The following is a 26,052-nucleotide window of genomic DNA, read 5'->3' on the forward strand; positions in this document are numbered from 1 at the left end:
GCCAAATTACACTTCTAATTATAAAAGTCTTCCTATACAGGGTAGCGTTTTCTTCTCCCCCAGATCAGCCGTAGCGTTGCCTTCCTCGCGCCACCGCAAATCAATAAAAGCAATGGTTAATTGCCATCTCCAACGAAATCCACTTCTGGAGAGAGGAAAGCTTCTAGGGGACTCAGCTAGGCACATCTCGCTTACCCATCTCGACACTGGCTTTTTGCAAGTGTCTATTTATTCGCCGCCGACACCGCACGACACGATAACATTTTGCAGACTTTTCACTCCACAAGAGATAACTGTGTTATACGCTGTCAGTACATTGACTTCATCAGGATCTGTGTCCGCTAGTCCACTGCTTTCGATTTGCACGGCTTGGTGTCGGAGTACTATTCCTGCCTAAAAAAAACAACTTTAACCGTCATCTTTTGCCATGAACTTGTCATTGATAATGAACTGGTCAGTGTACATTAACTTGTCATTGGTCATTCATTTGTCATTTTCTTTTTGCACTACTTGGACTGCACTTTGGATAGGTCTTGGCACGTGTTTTTTTCTCAATGAATGAGCAACCCAAACTTCGGTGTGCAAAATCATACCGTTTAGCCAACATCTAAAGCCTTTGGGCAGAACGCACGATCCCGGCGACTCTACGCTCAGGGCCACTAGGTCTGACCACAGTCGTTTGGTGGGCTATTCAGCTCTGGGACTATTCGCCCCATAAACGAGTGTACAGAAGCGAGAAACACCTCAAGTCTGGAAACAGAATGGCTATAAAAACCACGCCATGTCACATTCCGTGTCCGATTTCACTGTGAAAATTAGCAAGTTCATCTATCATGTAACCGTCGACCGTTCCCTATCATTCTCAAAATTCATACCTGGTACTTAATTTGCTTCACAAACGCTCGTTTCGTGTGATTTTCGGCCGAATTCGACGGACACATCGCTAAAACATAAGCGTGAGCAACATTCCGGTCACCTCACAGTGGACGTTGGGCACCTCACTTTACTGACGTTAGTGCCGCGTACCCATGAAGGGTGACTGGAAGGTTGTTCATGCCTTATGTTTTGGCGAGGTGTCTCCTGAACTCGGCCGAAAATCACACGAAAATTCATACCTGATACTTCATCTGCTTACATTCGTGTGACTTTCGGCCGAGTTCGAGAGACACCTCGCCAAAACATAAACGTGAGCAACATTCCAGTCATCCCTCATGGATAGGCGGCGCCAACATCAGTAAAGTGGAGGTACCCAATAGGTGACCGGAATGTTGCTCATGCTTATGTTTTGACGATGTGTCCGTCGAATTCGCCGAAAATCACACGAAACGAGCGTTTGTGAGCAAATTAAGTACCAGGTATGAATTTTGAGAATGATAGGGAACGATCGACGGTTACATGATAGATGAACTTGCTAATTTTCACAGTGAAATCGGACACGGAATGTGACATGGCGTGGTTTTCATAGCCATGCTGTTTCCAGACTTGAGGTGTTTCTCGCTTCTGTACACTCGTCTATGGGGCGAATAGTCCCAGAGCTGAATAGCCCACCAAACGACTGTGGTCTGACAGTACATTCACACAGTCCCCTCCCCTACCAAGACACAGTTACTCCCCCATCCCACCCCGAAACAAATCGATAATCCGCGCCAAACATTCTCAACATCAAACATCCAAAACAATAATGAGGACCATTTCACTCCAGCCAGGAAAGCTATCTTGATCTCTGTCGTAAGGGAGAACCATTTGATTTCTGGGGGGGGGGGTATGGAGGATTTTGAGAAAAAAAATTTGTCGCCAGGTGAGATAGAAGAAAAAAAAAATTGATCCTGCCATGGCCTGAGAAAAAAAAAATTGTCATAACAGACAGAAGTGAAAAAAAAAAATTGTCACAATGCACCAGAAATTAGCAAAATTTGGAAACCCTATTCTCATGTATTCTTTGCCGGCGCGCCGCCATAGGCGGCGCAAATGTTTTTACCACAAGCAATTCTTATGTTTTTTTCCCAGCACTTATGATATAAGCATGCACTACATAGGTCTACTTACACCTCAGTGCACTCAATGTTTTCCTTCCCTTTCCTGACCCAAGAAATCATATTTCAGGATTTCTGTTGCAATATCTCAATGGCATAGGCACTATCTAAAGGGGACTTTTTGACTTCTGTAAATTGTGAAAATTTTAAACAAGACAGGAGTCAATAAACTAGTGTTAAAATCAATATAGTATTCTCTCAATATAAATATATTAGAAAGATGTACAAGTTGACAATGAAAAATTGAGGAACAACAAATGTAAGGAAATACAAGGGAGAGGGTCACTAAAAAAATTGAAAACTTAAGGGGGCGTTACTCAAAATGGGAGAGGAAGAAGGGGGAAGGGTTACTCAATATATTTTGGCGAAATAAATTGAAACACATCTCAGATTGCACCATTGCACACATCCATTTCTCAAAATTTTCAATGCGAGAGGGGGGTACCCCCTCTCGTGCTCTCCCCCCCTGGCTCTTCTAACAGTGTTACTGGTAAAAGACAAATTTAAAATACCTATCGGATTGCACTACACTGCACCGTGGCACACATCAATTTCTCAAAATTTTCACAGGATCTAGGACAAAACTGAACTGTTGTGAATTCATCCTTTATTATCACAGAGACATGTTTTCATTTACCTCAGTACAATGACCATTTTGACAGTTAAACATACCATATTCATGCTTTTCATTAGAAGCTGGCAGCTGGAGAAATGACACAAGAAGGTCACAAATTTTCCGTTCCTGTATATTTATTTATCTTCTGTCTCAGGCAAACAGAACTGTTTTTCACAAATTGTATTGTCATTGTTTGGTTGTTGAATATTGTGATACAAACACTGATCATGCATAAAATGTAAAAAAATATTGCAGTGTTCAATGTCATTTTCAAACAGTTTTACCAAATGCAAAATAACCTGAAACTCCTCTCAGATTGCACCATTAAACACATCAATTTCCCAAAATTTCCAATACGAGAGGGGGAAACCCCCTCTCGTGCTCTCCCCCTTGGGGTGTTCTAACAGTTTCACTTAGTAAAAAAAAAATTAAAAAACACCTCTCAGATCGCACCAGACTGCACCATTGCACACATCAATATCTTAAACTTTCCATGCAAGATAGGGGAAAGCCCCTGTGACACTTTCCCCCTAAGCCTCTCACGTGTTCTCCCCCTGTACTTTCAAATTCTGCCCGGTCAGATATCCTAGTGAAAACCTTGTCATAATACCCATCCAAATTAAACAATATACTATATGGTTAGATACTGCGTGAGCTTTTATATCTTTATTTTATTGTGACTTGGGTTCATTTGAACCATCATGAGATAACTGATGATAGTCTAGCAGAGTACATCAGGATTTCAAAGGTCTTTACTGTTAAATTGCTGTATTTTGTAAATTTTACAAATACATGTATTTGTATTTAACTTTTCTAAGTGGGGGATCAGTCAAAATTTCAGAGTTAGAGAGGGGAGTTACTCAAATTCATCATGGTTGACGGGGGGTGGGGGTGGGGGTGGTGTCACTTGAAATTTCTGAGTTTCAGGCCGTAAATAATGACGGCTCCCTTATATACAACGCATCACAAACTTGATGACAAAGAAAAAAAATTTGCATTGCTACTCCATTTGAAAAAAAAATTGATGCAGCTCTGACAGTAGAAAAAAAAATGCTGTCACTGTGACAGGAAAAAAAAAATTGCTCCCATACCCATTCCTCCATACCCCCCCCCAAAAATCAAATGGTTCTCTCGTAAGTGATCGTAAGATTTCGGAAACAGATTCGAGAGCCGTGTATGTCTACCGTATCTGAAACCCTAATTGACCAACTGACCAGGTCCACATTGACTTTGCTCATAGCCTAGGGGTTACTAAGAAAATTGACGCCTCTCTTCACTTGCTGTCCCCTTGACATGGCAAACACACCATTGCCATGGCCCTTTAGGGAGCCTTCAGTAATTACAGGGGGGTTGGCCGGGGGAATTGGGGGAGAGTCACTTTTTAGAAAACAGTTCAAGGGGGAGGGTCACTTTTTATAAACCTATCTTGGGGGAGGGTCACTTTTGACAGAAGCTGATATTATGGCCAAAACTTTGATTGTCCGTGTGATATTTCCTGAATAGGAAATCACCAACAAAATACGCACACACTTATAGACCGCCATGCATTGTGAATTGACATTTTGGTGAAATTCCAAAATCAAATTTCTTACACAACCATAGACTTGTAACCACTCTAGTCTAATCAAGAACAATCATCTTAATAATCAAGCATACATAATGCACAGATTTATCTAATTTTGTACTGAAAAAAAATTATTCATAGTTTCATCATAGACCCCTATGCATAGTGCATGGACATTTTGGTGAAATTCCGAAATCATATTTCTTGCACAACCATAGACTTGTAACCACTGTAGTCTAATCAAGAACAATAATCTAAATAATCGAGCCTGCATAAATGCACAGATTTATCTAATTTTGTACTGAAAAAAAATTATTCATAGTTTCATCATAGACCCCAATGCATAGTGAATCGACATTTTGGTGAAATTCCAAAATCAAATTTCTTACACAACCATAGACTTGTAACCACTCTAGTCTTATCAAGAAAATTAATATCAATAATCAAGAGTACACAAATGCAAAGATTTACCTATTTTTGTATTGGAAAAAACTATTCATAATTTCATCATAAACACCATGGATAGTGAACCAACTTTTTAGATGAAATTCAGAAATCAATTTCTTGTACACAAATGTTCATTTTACTTCCCGATTCAAGCAAAGTACATTTAAATACATTATCAAACATATATAAAATACAGATATAGCATGTTTTGTGGGGTAAATTGTCAATAATTTGCCTGATAGACTCCATGTATTATGATTTGATATTTTTGGATGAAGCACTAAATCAGCTACATCTTGCCTTCTTATAGTTGCATAAAATATGGTGACCCTCCCTAAACTGTATGAAATACCATATCTCTTCAAAAATTCTTGCGTGATAAATTGCGACTGTCCCTCCAAAAACACCAGCCCTCCCCTCTGTAATTTGTCCCTAACATAACAATTGAACCAATCGTTATGTAAATTAGTTGATACTGTTTTAGTTATTCCCGGGGAGAATACGGCAGTGGTTGGGGGGGGGGAGGGTCAAGTTTTGGAATGTCGGACAAGGGGGAGGGTCACATTTTAGACAGGAGGATGGGGGGAGGGTCACATTTTACGGTACAGGTGTTTGCGAAATTCCCCCGGCCCACCCCCCTGTAATTACTGAAGGCTCCCTTATGTCAATATGGCTATCAATGCCACAGATGTAAAGCCCTATGGAGTAGTGCCAGTTGCAAGTTTTGTACCAGTAATAAAATATGAGATGATATACCATGTTTACCTGATAAATTATGGCTGCCGACAGGCGCGAAACTTATTATGATAATTGAGAAATCAAATCTTTACTGATGCTTTATTGCATGGTGCGTGCGAAATTAACCACAATCACCTATGGCAACATCACGCATTTGTGACACTCACACGCGGTCCTGCGCGTATGCACATAACCTCAGTGTATCAACGAATCTACAATATCCGACATTTTTAATTGAATGCGACAGTAAGCCATTACGGGAAAAAGCAGAAGTAAGTCGCGAGTGATTAACGGAATGAAAAATCGGTCGTTGAAACTTAATCTCAAGTTTATTATTCGTTTTTCGGGAAAAGTTGCAGACTGAACTCTTCTTTCGACTTCACCGAGGGTAAAATCAGAGAGAGAGAGAGAGAGAGAGAGAGAGAGAGAGAGAGAGAGAGAGAGAGAGAGAGAGAGAGAGAGAGAGAGAGAGAGAGAGAGAGAGACACACACAGAGACAGACAGACAGACAGACAGACAGACAGACAGAGGAAAGGAGAGAGCTCTGACAAGTGTTATGTTATCTTACCTATAACAGTTCAATGTTCCATTGTAATTCTTGAACAATCGTTACCAACTCCGTTCATGTGAAGATAGAACGAAATACTGGCTGATGTTAAAATATCGAACAGCTAAATTTTATATCTGTCCCAACTAATTATTGCCACGTTTTTCATCGTAAATATCGGTACCGATGTTATGTATTTTTCATTTCGGCGCCGATTTACCTGATAATCGATTCTGCTCCAATACTCAATGCGATTGCGAATTCAAATCAGGGATTTGAACAAGAAATCGGCTGAATCACGAGTAAATCGGCCATTAAACACCAATTACCCAGTTTTGTGAAGGAGAATACCAAACACTTGAAGCTCTACGTCTCTCTCTCCGCGCCGGCCAAATTATCAGTCCGGTAACAGCTCCGAGCTCTCAGATATCGAGGGTTGTCTTTGATTTGATGAAGGCATCATTCAACCAAATTGATCCCCTGGGGATGCCTTCTCTCCCTATACACGAGCACGCACTGAGATTCGCCTTTTGCGAAGGTTCAACCGCCGAGATCCGACGGCGTCAGTATTGACCACTCCTCTGCCAGACGATGGGAATCATTGCATTGTGTGAATCGAAATGCTTCTTTAGTGACATCGATATGTCTTCAGTGCTCAATAACAATAGCGCTGTTGGGTAATAGCTCTAACTTGAGTAATAATTCATTGCTTTATACTGAGAAAACTATTACGTTTTTCTTCTTCTCCCTAAGTACAATGAACTAAAATGGAATAGACCAAGTCTTGTAAACACAAGGAGTAGTATAGAAAGCTGAATTATTCCAGAAGACATCAGACACAGCACAAAGACAAAGACTGAATTAATCAATTTGAATACTGTGGCATTTCGACATGGATTCAAAAGAGGAACAGAATAAAGGCTACTAACATACAGAATACAAACACTAGAAAACACATGAAAGGTTATTCCAATCGATCTCTGAGTGGCGGGGGGTCGAAGAATTTGACCATCCGAGTGTTAGAAATCCTGCATTAAACGGTTAACAAAGAGACTGAAGAAAGGCTTATTTTGAGGGACTGCCAGTGTTCGAATACATGATTAATAGCAACCGACACGGGGTTTCAGTCAGCGATGTCCATGGTTTCGAGTTAATGAACAACAACCCTTTGTTGGGTTTTCTGCGACGACCAGAAACACACGAAACATAGAGATTGTCTCAGGTAATGAACTTTCTCTCAATCCCTATGATAACCATTTACTTGAGTCTTGTTCGTTAAGTGCAGTTTGTAGTTTTGTCGGCTTTTATCGGCTTATAGAAAGTAATTTTGTCTTATCTGTCTATCTTCTATAAACACACACATAATATTATTTATGTGTCTCTAGACACAGACACACAGAGATATACACACACACATATATATGTGTGTGTACATACATACATACATACATACTCTCAAAGGCGTTCACCATATATTGTTTTAATGAAAGCATGTAGCATGCAGTGTGCATGCACTTCTGTACTAAATATAAGATGTGTTCTTGATTTTTGTGTTCTTAATGCTTTGCATGAAGTCTGAAGTTTATCGATGACTTTACCCATAATGCACTCATAGGGGTTCAACTTGCAGTGGTGTCCAAAGGGTTGCCAATGGTGTGGAGAGCTATTCTTTTCAAAAGTTGCTCGGTCAATCCCATACCTCTTATTGAAATCGCGACGGAGTGCCGGAACTCGAAGAACGGTATCAACTCGTTTACCCCCGGGGACCTCCCCCTGGGACACTCAGCACCTGGACATTTCAAACCTAACCGTTTTGGCCGCGGTCGGAGGATTTGGTTTAGGACAAGAATCGGGGTATAACAGTCCTAGTAGAATCCGAAGCAGTGATGGCAACTTTATTCAAAGGAAGCAGATAATGGCAATCGATCATGTGTAATTCATCGGAAACAATATGGCAGTGTGGGCGTCGATAATCTTGTCTAGCAGACTTTCAAATATTGCGCCTCATTAATTTCATCTGACCTGTTCCTTTGATTGCCGAGCTCCGTCATTGAGTTACGTCATTTTTATGCAAATGAACACGATTGTAATGACGACAACAGCGACACCGCTACATGCAAATGAAACGTGTCATCGGCAATTATGATCACGTGACGAGGCAAGGCAAACCAGTAGGTGCGTATGCTGTGTAGCCGTTCGTCAACCCATCATTTCACCGGCTTGTTTGAAAGACATTGCTCCATTCCCAAGGAAATATCACCCGCCGATGACGGTAACCGATGAACGTACGCGTGCAGATTGTCTGCTGTCACTACGGAAACATATGTTTCATATTTCGCTGTGTTCAGGGTGAGTTTTGCACGTTCAAGTTCATTCTGTTCATAGTATTTATGGCGGAATCAACGTTAACCTTGCCGCTGTGAGAGCTGGCTAAATTCATCCACAATAGTGACAAATTGTCCTATCATATCGTAACAAACGTAATTACCCGCTGTCGCTGCTATGACGTAAAAGTTACAAAAATGTCTCACTACTAATCTATGTACATGCCTTATTACCCCTCAAGTGCCACCTCTACAAGACACGAACTTTTTCTGAGATCAATCAAACATTTCCTTGCAGCAACAGTTCAGATGAAACAGAAAGTTTGACTGACGAAAGCATTTTCCTTTCGAGTGCGTTCTCTTTTCATTTGTCACACACACTGAAGTAGGGGTTCAAAACATTGGAAGACTGCCTGGCCATCCGCCTCACAAGAATATATACCTGTTAAAACTGAGACTATAGTGACAGCACATTACATGTAGCTGTAGCACATAACACTCCCCTCGCAGTCTTAATGCTCAAGTTAATTCAGTAGAAAACTCAAAGGATCGTCGCCATACTTTGAGCTCGGGAATGGGCACAATAAACGGCAGGGGGCAGATGAGGAACTCAGGGGGCGTACGAAAAACGAATGCGTGTTCGGATGGGGAAAATTCCAGAGAAGAGAGTTGGGCGTAAATTATTTACTGTTCAAGTCATCATATCATACCATATGTGACAGACTACACTTCTTTCGTAAACTAGTTTTCTTTGCTTATCATACATGCAATTGAGAGAGAGATAAACTTTTGTAGATAGATATAATAGATAGATGTATAGATAGATACACCATGTAGCTCCATGGATACACGTACACAATAGTGGAAGCTTATGGGACCAGTCGACGCCTGTCCTCTATGTTTTATATTGGGAGGGGCCTCTCAAAGTTTGAGTGCCAACAGGGGCTCTAAAAGGGGATCTAAAATGTTGGTTCATGTTGAGGTGCCACAAGAACTCGACTGACAAATACCAGTGCTCTCCACGGCCTTGTAAAAGTCAAAGGGGCGGCATAACAATGCGTATTCCTTTGTTGTGAAAATATTTTGTTCGGTTATTAACGTATGACAAGATTGCTAAAAAGGGAGGTTGGCCCACCCCTCAAAATCTCCTGGTAGAGAATGCTGAATATTTTCTCCCCAGCATTAATTGTGCTCGTTACCTGAACTTATTCGGTGTGCTGCTTGAGAAGTGCACTCCATAAGTAGTCAACGTGTAATGCCCAGAACGAAGGTCCCATGTTTCGATAAAAAGACAGATGAGCGTGGGAAGGGGGTCGTCGGAATATATCCCCTAGGCTAAATTGTCGTATGGGACGAATACGACCAATGTATCCAAGATACGTTGGCGATCGATGAAAGTCAAGGCAGGTTTGTCATAGTGTCCCTGTAAAATTTAAATCACAGCTTTATTGACCTAATGCATCTAGAAATTGGGCATGAAATACATTGTGAACAAGAAAGTTGCTCAGGCGCAGTTCCGGTGACCACCTCCCTTTAAACCTTTCTGTTCATCTGCTGAGCGTTTTTTGTGTTGCCTATAAAGAAACCTTAATTTCCATATCTGTTCGTTTTCCGTAATTTCTCATTTCTTTCAATGTCGACACTAACACATCGTCGACTGGCGTCGCTCTTTTATATGTCGACTCTAATGCACATGCATAGTAGTAAGAAATGGTAAAGAAAATAACATGACTTTTTCTCGGATATCCCCATAGAAAATGCAACTGTGTTTTGAGAGCATTCGAGCGTGAAAACACACCTGTGATGACTCAAAGTCAATGGTATCCCACTTTTCGGCCTGGGTACCACGGACATTTTGTAAACTGTTCTTCCTATGGTAACGTCACGTTTTCAATCAGCAGACATAACAGCAAATTCTATGGCAAAGTCGGTTATTGACATATGTGAATGATATGACTACAACCCGCGGCAATAATCTTCAGGCCATCGAGGCTGCATTGTCATTTTGACCGTAAACTTAACATGGAACTGAATGCTTTATTTTTGAATGTACTGACCAATACATTGTCGACATTGAACCACACCGATTCATACTACGACGGCGTATGACGCATTTGCACTGTCCGGCTCAATTTACCTGAATTATCATACAATCTTGATAATTCGTCAAACGTCATTTTTTTTGTTCGTACTTTCGCACATTTCGTGTTATGGCGTCTTCCTATATATGTCAGTAATTTCTTTGATTTTGTTCTCCATACTTCATGAGTACTGTATACAATTTTTGTCCCAGAAAGACTGTCGTCGTAAGAAGTCTTGGGCTAATGCCATTTACCAAGCGTGTGTATTTTGAGTAAATGCTAGAGACCGGCACTGGTCGAGTTAACGTTATATCCGTTAAAACGAAAACTAATCAACAGACAGGAAGAAAGCCATGCTCATTCCTGTAAGAGTATGTGGCATGTTTCAATTTCGGAACTTTGGCAAAGCTGTGTACATTCCCAGCAGTGAGTTTTCTTTCAGGGGCGTAGGGGTCGGTAGGACAAGCAACAACAAGTCTTAGAGGCAACAATCAAGTTGTCTGAAAACTGCAACTATGCAACTTTTGCACTTTTGGCCATGCCATTTGCGACCCGCAGTGCAGACTTTGGAACATTGATGTTGCTATCTTTTTCTCGCTTGCTTGCTTGAAACAAAGAATTGCACACAGACTTGCATCTCATTTGAGGTTTTTTTCAAACTGCTCACCGATGCTTTAATCATGAACACCAATGAAGGTGATCTTATGGCACGGAGATCGAGTAATTGTTGTATTTCTGTGTACGCTCGGGGCAGGTTTATATATAGGCCTAATGGTTATTTAACACTTCGATAGTGACCAAAACACGGTACTTCGTCGCTTTAACACGTTTGATGAAAGAGGTGTATACTCCAACACACAACTGAAGGGGTTGATTTTGTTCCCCAATAAAACAATAACGATGACAATGCCCCTGCAATTCTTTTGAATGCTTGCTACACAATGGAATAACATAACACCTGTTGAGCCTTGTGTGAAAAGATCACTCGATTAACGCGGAATTATCGCAAACAAAACAAACTTAACGAACACAAAAATAGCGACAATACGTTTGTTAAGCCTTTGGGTAGTATGAACACTCCAAATAATTGTTCAGAGTTTTTTAAACCAAAGATTTCACATTGAGTTTTCTTTCAATAGCTAATTAAGTCTTCTTTATCTGGTTCACAATTTTCCTTTTCTTTCAGTCAGACAGCCTTGAAATGCCTGTCGGTATTCCACATAATCCTTTGCGAGGATCCTGTGTCGAAAATTAGTCTTAACTCGTTAACTTTTTGGTGCGGGGGTAATCTGTCTGAAACTACATTAAGGAATAATACCATTAGATCGTGTTTTAGCCTCTCAATTACACTGTTTTTATATCACTGTGAATGTTTCGCCGAGAGAGAGAGAGAGAGAGAGAGAGAGAGAGAGAGAGAGAGAGAGAGAGAGAGAGAGAGAGAGAGAGAGAGAGAGAGAGAGAGAGAGAGAGAGAGAGAGAGAGAGAGAGGAGAGGAGAGGAGAGAGAGAGAGAGAGAGAGAGAGAGAGAGAGGGAGGGAGAGAGGAGAGAGAGGGAGAGAGGGAGAGAGAGAGAGAGAGGGGAGAGGAGGGAGGGAGAGGGAGGAGAGGGAGGAGAGAGAGAGAGAGGAGAGGAGAGAGAGGGGAGGAGAGAGAGACAGGAGGGAGAGAGAGAGAGAGAGAGGAGAGAAAGGGAGGGAGAGAGAAAGAGAGAGAGAGAGAGCAGAGAGAGAGAGAGAGAGAGAGAGAGAGAGAGAGAGAGAGAGAGAGAGAGAGAGAGAGAGAGAGAGAGAGAGAGAGAGTCTTGTGCAAAGATTTCCTGAATAGCGAGCAACCAGACTGCTCAATTCTCTCCCACCGTTAAACTGCTCAATGAGTAACACGTCGAAGCAAATGCCGTAGAAGGTTCTTGATTTACGATGCTGAAAAGCCATTATTGACGTAACGAGGGCTTCGGAAGCGATGTTACGACATCCATGGCGAATACTGTAAAGCATAGACCCTCGAGTAAAACTCTCGAGGGTCTATGTGTAAAGTTGGTATTTTCTCAGTGGAAGGGTAATTCAAGATATCTCTCAAAAGGACATCATGAGCAGAAGTCCTTGAAGGGGGCAATTGGTCACCTTTCGCTTCTGAAAGTTCACTCCTTGTCCTTTTCAGAGTTTACATGAGTCTTTGTAATTAGAACGCAATCGATATTCATAATTTCCATTCAATGCTATCATTCCTCAATAATTTGCTCATTTCTTGTTTTATCCTCTGTTTCCATTCATTACTTTCAATCCCCTTTGATGACTTCTTGCTCATTGCTTGTATTGTCCTCTATTTTACCTAATGTAATCACTTCGCTATTTTCTATCGTCTTTGGCGGGATTAGGGAGTCAAACGGGGTAAAGCTGCAGGCTTACAGTTGAAATTTACTTTTTAGGCTTGGGCCCCCTAACCTTGCGGTAATTAAATGATGAGGCAAGCGGAGACTGCCTAAGAGGGTGTCATTTACGAATCCCACGCAATATTGAAATTCATTGCTGTTGATATCAGTACAGTAAACGACCAGAAAATAAAATATACTTTGGAGAAATATGGTGTAAAACACACGCCTTTTCGCTGCCTTATTCAAAGTTTACATCGCTCATATCATATATCATTTTTCGCTGCTTTGTCTTTCTGTGGACAACATCGCCTCGGTGTTCAGCGTCTCAAAGGCAAGTTTGTACAAAGGCGTGTTCATATATCCCCTGTTCATTTTATTTTAATGTACATAATCTTTGTTACACACTGTTATCTCATTGCAGTGCGCATAATATTTTCAAACGTTTACCACGTTAATAGCGTCGCGTGATCGTTTTGGATTCGTATTGTCCTCTGCTCAGTTCTTTTTCGTAAACACACGCTGATGACGTGTGTTAAAAGCACAGATACACTAACGTCTGCACCTCACAGTCACAACAGTGGCGCCCTCGGTGTGCATTTTGATCACTCACAAAAAAGACGTAATCAGGTCAACAACAGAAGCAACGGATTAAAATAATGATGATAAAACAACAACAACAACAACAACAACAACAACAACAACAACGACGACGACGATGATAATCATCATCATCATCATCATCATCATCATCATCACCATCATCATCATCATCATCATCATCATCATCATTATAATAACCTTTCCAAATGTTTATTTATTTTAGGATAATCATTGAGTGCATAGGAGAAATTGCTAGGAAATTAAGACAAGTTGGATGTTCTCTACCGTATATACAACAGACTAGCAAGCGATCCTAAGTACACTAGAAGGATACTCTAACATCTGAGTAAGTAGAAACACTTCTTTATTGATTTGTTTAGTTCTTATTTAATACAGAAATCGTCTGTACATACCATATGAAAACACACATCATACAACAGAACAACAAAGTAAAAAGGATGTTAACCACAGTTACTTGTTGGCTAATAGTCCGATCTGCACCTGCGCAGCCCGGCAAATAGACGTGTGTAGATACACGCCAAACCAACATGTTGGTTTGACGTGTATATATACACGTCTATGGGCTGCGTAGACGCAGAGGTGGACTTTCAGCCAACCACTAACTTTCGCATTAACTAACAGATAAAATCCACGACACAATCCTCTGTTAATTTAAAAGGACCAAGCTGTTACTCCAAATTACCTATCGTATATCGACTTTCTATAAGATTTGTAATATTCTGAAAAGACGACTGCATCGGTACTCACCATTTTCGTCTGAAGACAGTTGTCACTAGTCTGATGAAATCATACGACCGTTTTCTTCTGAGAGCATCGAAGGATGGAACGATGTTTGATACAGCCGTTTTACTAGCTCTGCAGTCACGTGGTAAACTACAAGAGAATGCGTAAAGCATTGTTGTATGACACTTGTAGATAATCCACATTTTCCTTATCTATGTACCAAATATGGAAAAATATGTCTGTGACAGCTGAGGTAACGTGACGATACCCTTCTTAATAGTGCAGGTCAGCTGAGAATGAAATTGATCTGAATGTCATCACACTTGTGTAATTGTTTTGAGAACCTGTTTCTGAATTTGCCACAGCAGTGGCACTGTTCGAAGGACTGTATACTGAGCCATAATAAAGCACACACCGGGGAGTACTCTGTCTGCAGGGTACACTGTAGATTTAGACAATTGTATAACATTGCTATATCGCCCAATGACAATGTCACATTGTATAGCAGATGAGTCACAGTCAAGCTGTACTCTTGCCTTTATCTTGGCATTTCTTGAAGTTGCCCAAAAAAGTTAAAGTTGAAAAAAGACCTCATTATTTACCAATGGTCGAATATTCTGAACCATTTAGTTTTTTCTCTCTCTCATGAAAACGACACACACACATCGATCAGTTCCTACCGGCTGACTGGTTTTTATTGCTATACCTGAACAATTACAGTGGATCGAGACCCACTGTGAAACAACACTATCGTCCGTCTAAATTGCCGCTGCAAGTACTGGTCCAGTAGTAAAATTTGAAATAACTTTACAAACCAATCACACAAGAGAGATGATTTAGATCAATTCGTAGTTTATTCTCAGCTGACTTTCAATGTAAAAGCCTCCCAACTAAAACTTTTCTTTATATTTTGAAAACAGAAACGATTTGGAATTAATTTTTCTTGTGCTGTTACCAGTCTTCTAATTAGTCGCACTCCATTAAAAATAAACAATGGAAAAAAAGGTTCCCGACCGACCTACCATATTTCACGCAGACATGTTAATGGAAACACGCACATTACCTTTTTTGACCTTATTAGTTGTCTGTGTAATTTGTCCTGTCTGCCACGAGTATACATAATTGTATTACAGAGGGATTACTCGCTCAAAAGTCTTACGTGCGTCACTGAAAGATTCCTGTCCCGTTGAGGTTGACGTATTGACTTGCAGGCTTCAAATTGCAGAGACATACAAACACGTCGCAAGAAGGATAAATCGAATTATTCTTGCGAATTGGAGGTCCTTTAAATTGAATTCCGCAAAGTGCAAATTGAAAATTATTCATGCGTTAATGTTTTACCTAAGCTAGCATAATTCGCCTTGCATCTCAAGGAACTGTCCCCGGAGTTGTGTCTGGCCATCGACCTCAAGTTCAGTGACCTCCTCATTTGTTTTGTTAAATACTAAAAGGACCCGAAAGACACCTTTTCTGACTGTGTATGTAAATAGATGTAAATAGTTTGTTATTTATTGAAAACCGATTACGGTACATGTTGTCGGTAAACTTTCTAGTAACCACGCTCTGGTTGTTTCTTTGTAATACATAATGTAATTTTGAAGTATGCATTCTTTGGAATTAGCGCTCCCGTCTTTCTATTTACTTCTTTTAATTGCATTTTAAATTGCAATACGAGTCAGCGGTAAACTGCACCTACAGCTCTTTGTTCGATTCTGTGACGATTCCCATATGAGTGGGAAGGTGGTCGGTTTGCGACGCACGGTCCACAGAGCAATTGTGCTAAATTAATAAAAGCAAAAATCCAACAATGACATAGCCGTGAAAAGGGCTAATTTCAATATTTTTGTTTCGGTGACAATAACTCCAATGATTATTCAATTACTCTGACCAGGTTTCGATCAAAATTGAGCTCTCAAGCTCAGTAATGTGGTTTAAAGTGCGTCTAGTGTATGTCCGAAAGAGACTGTGAGACTGATGCAGAGATGGGAATAGGGAGAGTTAGGGAAACAAAGACAGAGATACAGGCGAATAGATACAAGCATAGAGATACAGATAGAGAGAAAGACAGACAGACAGACAGACAGACAGACAGACAGACAGACAGACAGACAGAACATAGACATGGCAGATAGACTCAAACTTCTTTTTGCGAATGAAATTGACGAGTGGTCGATTATTGCAGCAGATATAGCTGCACTTATCATAAGTATTGTGTCTACATGATGCGCTGACTGTGTCCGCTGCTTGCCAGTGGTGGCTATGAATTTTCACGGTGTCTGAAGCTGGTGTGTGGGTATGGGCTAAACTGTAAAATTATGAAATTGACTGTATTGATTACGGGCAGGTGGCAACTTAAACTCACATTACCATTAGTAGTAAAATGCTAACATGCAATTAGCAGGCGCCTCCGGAAGACTATTTGTGTCATCGACGCCAAGAGCATAAAAATTGACAGATTCTGAAGAAGTGATGCTATCTGGGTTTGTTGGCTGGATGTTGAAATGAAGATGGTATTTAGATAAGTGTTTCGGTTATATCAGAGATGCACACACGTCATTCACATTTTCGGGTAAAAGACCGTCGTTTACAGGGCTTACATCTCTGTTTCCATGAAAAGTGCAGCGGAATGTGATATCAATCCTGCGATGCGTTCCTAGTCAGCAAGAGCTATCCCATGATTCAATGGAATGGCGTCGTGGATTGCAATAGTGAAGCTCTTCACGAGAATCAGTGCAACTGACTCCCCCAACTGCGTGTGTGTTACTTACCCTGCCCAGTCAGCTGACTTGACCGTCGACTGCTATGGACCATAGTGAAGTTCACCGCTGGGAAAAATTTGCTCGTCAAAGCATTATTGTAAAAAAAAGTAACTGTTATACTAGTCCCGTGTTGCTTCTGTGTTCACCTGAAGCCATTGTAAAGAAAGCACGGACTAGACATGCAGGCTGTACAGTTCTACAGAGCTCTTTTGTTAATGCCAGGGGAGCAGTGTGTATCATGTACTACCCTAAAACGCAACTCACGCAAATTTCGACCAAGATATACTACCGATGGCTCTTGGATTAGTGAAAGGCCAATCAGTCTCGTGACGGAACCGCTGTTAAAATTAAAGATAATGGGGTTCATAAGCAGCGGCGAGTGGTCAGTTTTCTCCCAAACTCCCTCAACTGTCTTTGATTTTGTTTTCTACCGATTTCCCCTTCTCTCATGCTGTTATTTTTGAGCGACGGGGTCACCTCAGTTGTTCGTGTAGGAATCAGTTGCTTGACTCCAATGAAAACTCCTCATACTCCCGAGATTCACTCTCGACGAACTTAAAAAAAAGTATTCAAACGGTATACCTACATCAACTATGAAGGATCTCACAGTTTCAGTGAGCGAAGTCACATCTGAATCACTTCCAGCATTAGAATGTAGCAAAGTACGAATTCTAAGAATAGTAGGGCAATAGCGTTGATCGCGATTTCGGGTTTGTTACTAAATATAGCTGCACGCGCGCGACTTTCGGACAAATATGCTGAAATTCGGACAAATTTTGTCGTTGTATGCGCGGCTGTTGTTGCAGCTTGTAGTCTCAGTCATCAATTCATACAAATAAGTGTGACGCTAAATAGCCATTCTAACACTCGCAGGTTTCATTTTCGTCGTTTATGCGGAAAATGCGGACAAATGTTTATTTATGCATATTAATGAGAGAGAATAGTGACGTCATTTGCGATCAGCGCTATTAAACGAGAGTTCAGTGATTGAAGTTTCGAGTTTTAGTGACACGAGTAGAGTAACCAGAAAAAGCGATCAGCATTTCAAAACGATGACAACATCCAAACAGTTTGCTACCGTTGGCCATAAAAACATCTCCTTGTCTCTTGTTCACGCTGACTAACTGAACATAAGGCTTCATTAACGGATTCCTTTTTTGTTGGCCGTTGGACAATACTCTCTTATATGAAGACTTAACTGCAACCTTTCATGATACATCCTGTTCTGATAATTTTGAAAAAATTCATCAATTGTATGCTTCGGTTTCCATGTACAAGGTTACGCCTCGCCATTCAACAGGTCCTTTGGACATCTGATTCAGTGTTTACCTCCTATACACTGCATGCACTGTCGGCTCCCAGTCCTGTACACTCAGTAATCTCGATTGTAAAATTGAAATCGCGTAATGCAGATGTGATGTATCAAAACTCAACGTACGGGTGTTAGCTTAATAATAAACCTAGGCCGCCAGTAGACAGATAGATCACCCAATACTCGAAGCATATCAGATAATAACGTATTGCTGTCGGTTTTTATAAATCGTATTAAATGTTCATTGTTTGATTATGCAACTCCGGAGATGATGATTCATTATTATTTTTAAAATATTCCGGATTCACAGCATGTGCTCCGTTTGCATGCGACAGATGTACCATATTCAGGACAGCGCCCCCAACTCACGCAGTGGACAATATTATCGATATCATTCTGTGCTTGGGGCGAGAAAACTATTCCCGGATATAGGCTTCAACGTCTTGCCCGATTCAATTATGACAGTCTTACTATTCCAACTCGGGTAAAAATTACACAATCGCTCATTTTTGAACATGATGGTTTCGTCTCCAACAACATAAAAACAACAATGACAATTTTAAAGCGTCTCACAGCCACAAAACTAGTCTGGCAGAGACCCTGCGATTCGCGTTCTTCCCTGTTGGAACACGCGCGCGCCCTTCAGAGACGCGACGCGAATCCCAGGGTCTGGACGTTCTTGCAAGCGACCGGTCGGATTTCTGCCTGATCCGGGTACTTTATAGAACGCCACACACCCGTTAATCAAAACAAATGACAAGTAGCATAGCCAAATAAAATTAAAAATTAAAAATAAAAACATGCCGCGTATATAGGTCTACCAGTTTCTAGAATATATTCTCTCCACCCGTTAGATAGGTGTTTCTTTAGACTTCACTACCCTTATGAATATTCATATCTTTGCAAGAACGGACAGTCGCTGTGTCTGGCAGCGCGTGCTCACAGCTGCGCAGCCTTCGAATGCAGGCCCATCGCGGCGCGCACAAAACAAGGCACAGCGATTGTGGAGAGTCTACCACAAAACCTGATGTAGGCCTAAGACACACTAATGAGGTGAAGGAAGAATTCTGTTCAGCGGGCGAGATTGTTTCAACATGGTTAGGTACATGTAGGTCGGTATTATTTGTTTATCCTTTTGGGTCTTTTTTCCTTTGAAAAACTGGGTATAAGATAAGTATAAGATAATATATGTGTGCCCCATACATATGAATATAGTTCCTACATAGTATATGTGTAGGGCACATAGCCTATACTGTATTGGACCATAGACCCTCGAGAAAAACGGGACAGGCAACTGCGATAGAGAACAAAGGGTCTATGGGATTAGCAGCTTGCGATCTATCTTTGAATAATTAAGAGGTGTTAATGGGTCGGGGATAGACTCTCCACAGTCGCTGTGCCTTGTTGTGCGCGCCCACGATGGGCCTGCATTCGAAGGCTACGCCGTGCATTTGTGAGCACGCGCTGTCAGACACAGCGACTGTCAGTTCTTGCAAGGATATGAATATTCATAAGGTAGTGCCATCAAAAGAAAAACCTATCTTACTGGACGCAGAGAATATTATACTAGTAGCTAGCAGACCTATATTCGCGGTTTCTTTCATTTGTCATTTTAATTTTATTTGCTTGTGGTACTTGTCATTTGTTTCTGATTGACGGATGCATGGAGTTCTATAAAGTACCCGGATCAGGCAGAAATCCGACCGGTCGCTTGCAAGAACGTCCAGACCCTGGGATTCGCGTCGCGTCTCCGAAGGGCGCGCGTGTGTTCCAACAGGGAAGAACGCAAATCGCAGGGTCTCTGCCGACTAGGTCGGGGACTGCACAACGTCCGGTTCATAGACACGTGCATGCGGGTATACGGTAATAATGTTTTCGGATTACAAGTTATTTCGGATTACCCGCAAGTCCATTTTTAGAAATAAAAGTGTTACAACTACTTTGAGAAGAATTCGTCAAAATGGTTTTAAAGTACTTTTTACATATTGGTAGCGAGATTCGACGCAACTAGAAGTCTGCAGGGAGTCAGTATGTTGCTGTAAAGTGACAAAGTTTCGAATAGAAATCCGAAACACATACCGCTGCAGTTCCAGACTTGACAGCAGTTGACATCACAGAGTTGTTTACATTCTGCAATCGTCCGTGTATCTTCGAATTTTCCCTCGTTTTTGCAGTTTTTTAACCGTCGGAATATTTTCTGTGCGAGGAGTGCTCCATGATACGGTAAAGTATGTATGTTAACTACTGAAATGTTGTTGTTTGAAAACTGTGAATGGCCAAATTTACGAGGACAGCGTTCAGCTTTGTGTAAATGCATGTCTACCTTACTGCTTCTGAATCCATCAACCGATGGATAGTCCCGATTTATCACGAAGTTTCTCCTGACAGCGAAAGTCAGTGTTACAAATGTATTTTCTAGTACTTTGCGGATGTAAACATGTGTAGCTTATCCGAACTTTGGTGTTTCTTTAGGCTAAAACAGTACCAAAAGGTTAGAGGTCGTGTATTTGACTCCGATGGAGTAGTCATTTTTTGTGTTCCCTGATTTTCGTCAATGTTGCGTGACAGATGAAATAAAGGTCAGATTTTCGTTTCGCAGGACTGGGGAAGTGTAAACCTGTCTAACTTGTAAATGTTTCTTGTTATCGGTGATTTTTTGCTCACGTGTTCACACACGTGAGCATATGTCGTAGCGATGTCTGTCTGTCCGTCTGTCTGTCTGTGTGTCTGTCTGTCTGTCTGTCTGTTGGTCCATTTTCTCAAAAACGGCCTGAACGTATTTCAGTCAAATTTGGTAGACATCTTCAGAATTCAATGGCTAGAACTGAAAAGGTTTTGGTGGGCGTGGCTTGCATATTAATGAAGTTATAACAGTTTTAATTTTTCTGATACATTGTAGTCTATGGGAAGCCGGTATCTGTGGTTTGAGGGCGCTATCCCCACGTTACACTCTGGCTAGACGATGCTGAAATTAGACTCGGTTTCGGATTCGGTTTCGGATTCGGTTTCGGATTCAAGAGACTGAAAGAAATTTTATATTTTCAGCCAATTGTTACACTGTGGAATACTGGATTTTCCTTACTTTCCCTGGACCCTTTTTTCAGCTAAAATAATATCTAATCACACTAAACAAAGTGAAAATCAGTATATAGGGATAACTTAGCAATACAAATTTTTTGACAAAATGTCATGTGATCACCTTAAATATGACTATATGTCCATAACTCAGTAACTACAAGTGCTACACCCTTCATATTTGGTATGATGGGAGACCTTATGACATCACATCCTGTACCTTATTAATTATGTGCATATCTAATTCTGAGCCAGCAAATAGAGCTAGAGGTCTGATTTTTGGTATATAGGTATAACTTAGCAATACAATTTTTTTGACAAAATGTCATGTGACCCCAATGACCTTTGACCTTAAATATACATATATGGCCATAACTAAGTAACCCCAAGTGCTACAGCCTTCATATTTGGTATGATGGGAGACCTTATGACACCACATCCTGTACCTCATTAATTATGCGCATATCTAATTCTGAGCCAGCCAATAGAGCTAGAGGTCTGATTTTTGGTATATAGGGATAACTTAGCAATACAATTTTTTTGACAAAATGTCACGTGACCTCGGTGACCTTTGACCTCAAATATACATATTTGTCCATAACTCAGTAACCACAAGTGCTACAGCCTTCATGTATGGTATGATGGGACAGCTTATGACGCCACATAATTATCATTAATTATGCGCATATCTCATTCTGAGCGCGCCAATAGAGCTAGAGGTCTGATTTTTGGTATATAGGGATAACTTAGCAATACAATTTTTTTGACAAAATGTCACGTGACCTCAGTGACCTTTGACCTCAAATATACATATTTGTCCATAACTCAGTAACCACAAGTGCTACAGCCTTCATGTATGGTTATGATGGGACAGCTTATGACGCCACAAATTGTACCTCATTAATTATGCGCATATCTCATTCTGAGCGAGCCAATAGAGGTAGAGGTCTGAGTTTTGGTATATAGGGATAACTTAGCAATACAATTTTTTTGACAAAATGTCACGTAATCTCGGTGACCTTTGACCTCAAATATACATATTTGTCCATAACTCAGTAACCACAAGTGCTACAGCCTTCATGTATGGTATGATGGGACAGCTTATGACGCCACATATTGCACCTCATTAATTATGCGCATATCTCATTCTGAGCGCGCCAATAGAGCTAGAGGTCTGATTTTTGGTATATAGGGATAACTTAGCAATACAATTTTTTTGACAAAATGTCACGTGACCTCGGTGACCTTTGACCTCAAATATACATATTTGTCCATAACTCAGTAACCACAAGTGCTACAGCCTTCATGTATGGTATGATGAAACACCTTATGACGCCACATATTGTACCTCATTAATTATGCGCATATCTAATTTTGAGCGAGCCAATAGAGCTAGAGGTCTGATTTTTGGTATATAGGGATAACTTAGCAATACAATTTTTTTGACAAAATGTCACGTGACCTCGGTGACCTGTGACCTCAAATATACATATTTGTCCATAACTCAGTAACCACAAGTGCTACAGCCTTCATGTATGGTATGATGGGACAGCTTATGACGCACATATTGTACCCAATTAATTATGCGCATATCTCATTCTGAGCGAGCCAATAGAGCTAGAGGTCTGATTTTTGGTATATAGGGATAACTTAGCAATACAATTTTTTTGACAAAATGTCACGTGACCTCGGTGACCTTTGACCACAAATATACATATTTGTCCATAACTCAGTAACCACAAGTGCTACAGCCTTCATGTATGGTATGATGAAACACCTTATGACGCCACATATTGTACCTCATTAATTATGCGCATATCAAATTTTGAGCGAGCCAATAGAGCTAGAGGTCTGATTTTTGGTATATAGGGATAACTTAGCAATACAATTTTTTTGACAAAATGTCACGTGACCTCGGTGACCTTTGACCTCCAATATACATATTTTCCATAACTCGGTAACCACAAGTGCTACAGCCTTCATGTTTGGTATGATGGGACACCTTATGACGCCACATACTTTACCTCAATAATTATGCGCATATCTCATTCTGAGCGAGCCAATAGAGCTGGATGTCTGATTTTTGGTATATAGGGATAACTATAGGAGAGAAATTTTTTGACCAATGTCATGTGACCTCGATGACCTTTTACCTAAAATATATGTTTATGTCAATAAATAAGTAACCACAAGTGCTATGTCCTTTGTATTTAGTAGGATGGGAGACCTTATGACAACACACGCTTTACCTCATTAATTATGTACACATCTAATTCTGGGCAAGCGAATAGAGCTAGAGATCTGATTTTTTGGCATATAGTGATTAATTAGGAATATAATTTTTTTTTGAAAATGTCATGTGACCTTGATGACCTTTGACCTTGATTATACATATATATGCATATTTCAGTAACCACAAGTTCTATACCCTCCAATTTTGATAGGATATTAGACCTTAAGATGTCACATCTTGTACCTCATTTATAATGCGCATATGTATTTCTTGGCTGGCCAATACTGCTAGAGGTCTGATCTTTTTTCCCGATTTAGAACCGTAACTTAGACATGCCTCATGTGTTTCAAATTGGGAACAACGACATAGACCTATGTGCCCATAGATCTCAACATATACACTCCAATGATACTTCTTAATGACCACATTTTCCTGCCCCATCAAGACTAGTACTCCTATTACAAGTGGGGACTATGTCATTGTAAATGACTTGTTGAGTTAATGGTTGTATCACAGTATTCGATATATCTAATTCTGTATTTTTCCATTTTATATTCTGAATAATTACATTAAACATATTTCACTGTCTCCAGTACATTTCATTTAAGTATTTTCACTTCATGCACTTTATCCCTTTCACACATGTTCAAATATCTGACCAGAGAACAAACACTAAATAGTCCAGGATGGGAGCTACAGTGTCATTGACGCTATTTTTACTTCAGCCAATTCCTAATTTGCATATTAAATGAATTTTCATACTTAGGGATATTCATCTGAATTGACTTGATCAAAATTGATGTAACTTGCTATGTACATTTCAGACACTGTAATACATATTATTGAAAGTCATTAATCATTTTCTCTTCAGCAAATTCCTAATTTGCATGTTTAATGAACTTTCCTAATTAGAGATATATATCTGAATTGACTTGACCAAAGTTGACAAAACTTGCTACATATATTGCAGATACCATGATACAACATTATTGACAATCATTAAGCATTTTACTTAAGTCAATTCCTAATTACATATTTAATGAACTTTGCTTATTAGGGATATATACTGGGATTTACTTGATCAAAGTTGGCAAAACATGACAACATTGATGATTATACCTGGTTAAAACAATATCGAAAGTCATTTCACATTTTCATGTCAGCTAATTTATAATTTGCATATCTGATGAGCTTTCACAGCTCGGCATATATGGCTTGAAGGACTTGGCCAACGGTAATTACACTTGCTATATAAATGACAGCAGTCAAAGAACTTTAATATTTTATTTCAGCTAATTACATATTTGTATACTTCATGACCTTTGAGAATTAATCAGTGGTGATTATTGTTCATTATGTTGATCATAATACTTTCAATGAAGTTGCAAAAATGTGGCAAAGGTTCAAATTTACACATAACTGTATGAAACACGTGAGCATTTTCAGTTCATATCTGGTTATGGTAGGGAATGTAAACTTATATTGTAGATATCTAGCAAGAGTTTTCTGTAGCGTCTATGGCTAAATGTACACAGTTTTTATCGTCTAGTTTTTTCCCGTTGGCTTCGGCTTGAATCCAAAATGTGATCTTCATCGTTACCAGAACATTCACCATGACTAGTATCAAAAAACCCTCAAAATTCTCTGTGTCATTACTCGGAACGTGCCATGCAAGAGCAAAGTGTACATATTCAGAACGTCAGTTTGATCGTTAATGAGATTCAGTGTTAAGTACGAAGTATTGTTGTCAGGGACCGCTTGGCAAATAAACTTTATGTATTCAAAGATAGATCGGACAAAGAAACCTCAGCAGTTGCCTGTCCCGTTTTTCTCGAGGGTCTATGATTGGACACGCCGTAAGATCGTTTTCAAATTCAATGATGTGAGGTCCTCAGTTGCAAGAGGAATCAACACACTATTTTAAATTTCAATAACCGTCACAGGCAAGTACAATGAAATGAGGCAGAGGCTGTGTTGAGTATCAATGCTAACCTAGATGTGGCCTTTTTGCCTGCTATACAGTTTGTATGGTAAACACAGGCGGTATGCATGCTTGAAGATTTTGTTAGAATAAAAAACAAATTGGTGAAATGGACCAAATCTGGGTCGGTCGGACCCGTGGAACGGATGGCAAAAACAAGTAACAGTTGCGATTCCGGATTGGATTAAAAAAACTGACGGGCTAGAGGAAATATTAGTTATGGGTGAAGGATTATTCTAACGAATAGGAGATCTGTAGATATGACATGAAAACACACTCTTCACGATTCTCGGTGAAGGATCCGTTTATCATGGGTAATCAGCCGACCTAAAGGTTATGTGATGGAACATTGATTTCCTAAGATACTTCAAAGTCAGGCAATGGTTGGGCCACAGAGCAAGAACCGACTTGAGAAATGGGCAACCGATAAAAGTGACCCAAAGCAGTGATATTTTATACATATGTACTGCTAATAACAATCTATGATACGGACAATCAGCCAGATGCGACGGAGTAACACGAATCCACGCGAATGTCAAAGGAAGTGCCTATAGCTAGCATTTCTACCTGAGTATATGGCTCGATTTATGCGCTTTCCCACAGTCCTTTCCCTTGTAAAGTCTACAC

The 26,052-nt window shown here is 40.3% G+C and overlaps 1 protein-coding gene across 2 annotated transcripts in view; it reads left to right on the top strand.

Annotated features, from left to right (window-relative positions):
* The window catches only part of LOC139135079 (histamine H1 receptor-like), a 154,809-nt gene that overhangs the window by 81,129 nt on the left and 47,628 nt on the right, over positions 1-26,052 (top strand). Inside the window, exons 1-2 of one of the 2 annotated variants that reach the window (XM_070702308.1) lie at positions 8,103-8,294; positions 13,545-13,667. The gene's annotated coding sequence lies outside the window, so the exon portion shown is untranslated. Of the gene's footprint in view, positions 1-8,102; positions 8,295-13,544; positions 13,668-26,052 lie in introns of those variants that run through there. The other variant, XM_070702307.1, reaches the window with a different exon arrangement.

The sequence above is a fragment of the Ptychodera flava genome, chromosome 6, assembly GCF_041260155.1.
Source record: "Ptychodera flava strain L36383 chromosome 6, AS_Pfla_20210202, whole genome shotgun sequence".
NCBI classification, from domain to species: Eukaryota; Metazoa; Hemichordata; class Enteropneusta; family Ptychoderidae; genus Ptychodera; species Ptychodera flava.